Raw genomic sequence first — 4415 nt, forward strand, 5'->3', positions numbered from 1 at the left:
AGTGTATATTATTCAAATGTTTACATTTGAATGCTGCTGGACTCTAATGATTCCATTTTCTGCAGTGTGCCAGTGGTAAGATAATGAAAAGCTTCATCAGAGGGTTAAGCAAACATCCACTGCTTTTCATGGCAGTGGAAAAGGTTCAATTCAGGAAGCCCTGTGCTCCTGCAGAAACCCCTGCAACCTGAAAGGAGCCACAAGGAAGCTGGAGAGAAATTTAACAAGGGCCTGGAGTGCCAGGAAAAGGGGAAGGGGTTCCCTCTGCCAGAAGGAAGGGTTAGGTGGGATGTTGGGAAGGAATTCTTCCCCATGAGGGTGGGGAGGCCCTGGCATGGTTTGGGCAGAAAAAAGATGATGCAGCTGTAAAGGAAAGAAGCACACTTTGAGTTTGGTTGTTTGAAAGGTTTTTTAAGGACATGAAGGTGTTGAATGGATAAAGCAGTGAAGTTTGGATCGTTTTAGTGACGGGGTTTTTAATTTTTTACATAATTTTATTTGAGAGGTAACGGAGAAGGTGACTTTATCACTGCTCTTCTCCAGGAAAACTCAGTCCCTCTCCTTGAGAAATCCCTGCTCAGGACCACCCTTGCACCAGCCAGCAGAGCAGAATCCAAATCCCAGGGAAGGCTGGGGAGCACCACGCCCCTTCTCCAGCTCCCAGTCCCATCCCACCCCTGGGAGATGCCCCAGTTCCAGCACAGCTCAGAGAGGACGAGCTGGGCTGCCTTGGGACACAGGCAATATTTTCTGCATTAACTGAGGCTTTTCTGAACTTCAACCATGGCATTAGGTGGTTAATTTTTCCCCCTCTCCAGGGTTTTCATGGGATATCCTGTTCATGCATCCAGAGCCTACTATAGAGGTGACAGGAGTTTCTTGTATTTAAAGAAAAAACAAAAAAACACGCACATTCAAGGAGAAAAATGCTTTTTAACCAGTTAAGACAATTTTTTTCTACCTCATAAAGAACCAAAAAGAGGCAAAAGCCCAATTTTCCCACCATTCCCACCTCAGCTCCAGCCCTCACCTGTGTCACTCCCGTTAGGCACAGTCCAAAGCTCTGCAGCTGCCCCTGTATTTTCTGCCAGTATAATTTTTTTAAATACACAAATATTATACTCCAGGGCATGTTTTGCTGGGCCAACAATACATGCCTCACTTTTATTGTGAGGCACAAGCCCTTCGGTTTCATGTCTTTTGACCTCCCAAGAAATGTATTAATGACCCTATAAAGCTCTCTCTGGCACGTATTCATATTAATACAATATACTCCTTTGTTTTTTTATATTACTTAATAAAAGGGGGGAGAGAGGGAGGGGAAAAAAAGACAGTTTTTTCAATATCCTTCCACCACAGAGCATAGTTCAGTGGGAAAATAAACCAAAAACAGCGATCTGAAGAGGGGTAGCTGACATTAAGCCTGATTTTAGGCTTATTTCTATTCCTACATATTTCTCTTGCTTTCAGTTGTGACTCTGCTCAATCCAAATTCCAGTTGCTGCTTTTGGATGTCTCCTGCCTGCTGAAGGAACCAGCTCCTTCTGAGCAGCACCCAGGGATGGGCCAGGGGAGCATTTTCAGGCAACATCTTCCCCTCCATCCACTTGGGTCTCTCTCCCAGGCACCACATTCCACCAGTTTCCTTCAGCCTGGAGCTGGGGAATGTCTCCGAATGATTAGGGTGGAGCAAAGGGAAAGATCTTCCATGAGTGCATGATTTGTGCCTTAAAAAATAAGCAAATCACAAAAATAATAGTGGAAGTAACTTCTGCCGCCGCTTCCTCAAATTATTTTTTCTTCCCAGAGGAATTTTAATGAATTTTCTGGAGAATTGGTTCAATATTTGGGCTACTCCTTGATCCCTTACTGGGAGTAAGTTTGGCTGTGACTGGTTCACATTGCTCGACCCATGGACATCCTCCCATGGTACCCATGGACATCTTCCATTGCTCCAACCCTGCTTTTTGACAGAGGGGCTGAATTAAAATCCCTATCAGAACCTCACCCCAATCTTACCATGCCATTGTCTGTCCCTCATTAGCACAGTGGACATAAATCTCTCACCCCTCAGCTGATATAAACAGGGTAAGTTGTAACTAATCTTTCCATTAATCAAAATTCATGATAAAAAATCAAATTGCAAACTCGAAGTGAAAACACCAAAGTCTGTCTGAGATTTCTGAAGCAGATCACAGTGCTCCAAAACCACAAAAACAACCATAATAATAATTTTTTTTGCTGTTTAAAAGACAAATCAACACAAATTTGGACTTCAGTGTCCTCAGGACTGCTTCAACATGGGAAAGAAGGGCAAATCTGGCCTTGCTCCTACTTAACTCTGGGAATTTTTCCTCCTACTTTGAAAGGAAAAACATCACAGTTCATAAAGTGTGGCCTTTTTGTTAACACAGAACTACTTTTTTCCTTCTAACACTTCCAAAAAAACACTTCCAAAGTTATTAGAAGCGATTTAGCCAACAGCTCTTTTGAAAGGAAGTCTCCAAGCTGAACTCCAAATTTTGATAAAGTGGAGAAAGTGTCACCCACAAAATAATAGAAAACACTCCACACACTTCAAGAACTCTGAAAGCCTTTTCCAACAATTTTGTCTTCCTAGCAGCATCTTAGGTTTTGTTTATCTTTGATATTTAAGGCAAAATAGATGGGAATATTCATAATTAATAATGAGTAAACCAAGAGTTTAGTCTTTTTATTAATTTTTAAATTTAGAAAATTATTAAAAAACATGAAGCTGAAGTTATTTGGCAGGCGCCTTGCAATGCACATAAATAAATCTCTTTCAGCAAGTCCCCAAGGGTTTTAGGCAAAACTTTGTGAATGCCAAAGAGGAAATCTAAAAACAATTTCTGGCTTGGTAGTTGAGCCAAAAAATGGACATCAGGTCCAAAATACAGTATGAAATATTAGTTTTTGTGCTCAAGAATGAAGTGAGGGATGTTTTCAGCTCAGGAGTGTCTAAGGAGCTTTCCAGTGAACCAGAGTAACAAAGATTTTAACCATTAACCATTTAACCATCAGTGAGAGCCTCACTTTAGGGATTTTACTGTTCTTTGGAGGGAATCATGGACAACAAGGGGCATTGGATTTGGGGTTTTTTTATTTTGGTAAGCAAAACACTTTGTGAGAAGTTTCTCAGCCATTTTTAATTCAGGTCAATACGGAGAAACGCATCGTGGTCTAGAGGGGATTCACCAGTAGGGTTGTGTTGAGGTCTCCATGGAGGATATCCTGTTCATTCCATTGGGATCCCAGTGACATCTTTCAATTCCTTCTGCAACATGGACGAGTCAGATTTCAGGGCAAGCTGAGAGAGCAGTTAGAAAACAGCTCTGTGCTGAATATCCCACAGAGCGTTTGGAAATGGGGGCAAGCCTGGCCACAATCAGGCTTTAGAAATAGAAATCTGAGCCACCTGGTCTATGGAACGTGTCCCTGCCCGTGGCAGGCGGTGGAACTGGGTGAGCTTTAAGGTCCCAACCCAAACCAGGCTGTGATCCTGTGGCTGTGGCTCTTGATGCTCCAAACAATGTCACCAGTGTGGAGCTGGGGAAACTCCTGCCACAACTGATCTATTCTTCTTTACCTCACCCAGACAACACACCAAGGACACACAGATCAAAATATCCCCCAGGCCCCTCAGTTTACAAACTTTTCAACATTTTGCAAAAGACCAAACTTTGCATGTGGGGTTACAACATGCTTGTTTCAGCACAGAAAACCTCTGTGGGCTTTGCAGCAAACGTGGCACCAAAGGTTGTAAGAAAACCTACGTGGGAGAAAGTTCTCCAAAGAAGGTGGCATTTTTAACCACTGCATTGATCATGGAAAAGGTTATCAAGCCCTGGAATCAACATCCCAAGGAAGTGGTGGAGTCACCATTACTGGAAGTGTTCAAAATGTGTGTAGATGCGGCACTTGAGGACAGGGTTTAGTGGTGACTGTGCTGGCAGTGCTGGTTGATGGTTGCACTTGTTTATCTCAAAGGTCTTTTTCAACCACAATGATTCTACAATCTCATTTTTAGTGAAGATTTGCTGCTTTGTCTCAGTTGATGGCAACATTTTGTTACAAAAAAAACCAGAATTGGATCTCTTAACATGCTGCCACCTGAATTTCCACTCTGCTCCTTCCAGTGCCCTCCCCTCCAGCCCAGTTATCCCAGCATGGGCACACAGGGGAGCAAGGTGAGAAGCAAAAAGAGTATGAGACAGGGGGATTTCCAGAGTTCTACGAATCATCTTCTACCTAATTTTCACAGATATCTGACCCAAAAAGCATCCACTGAGTGAGCACAAAACCAGCAAATACCTTATGGAAAATCTGCACTTGTGCTGCCATTTCCCCTGATGCAGAAGAGCAGCGGTTTCCTGCACACAAATATGAAAATGAAT

Source organism: Taeniopygia guttata, chromosome 6 (assembly GCF_048771995.1).
Source record: "Taeniopygia guttata chromosome 6, bTaeGut7.mat, whole genome shotgun sequence".
Classification (NCBI taxonomy): Eukaryota; Metazoa; Chordata; class Aves; order Passeriformes; family Estrildidae; genus Taeniopygia; species Taeniopygia guttata.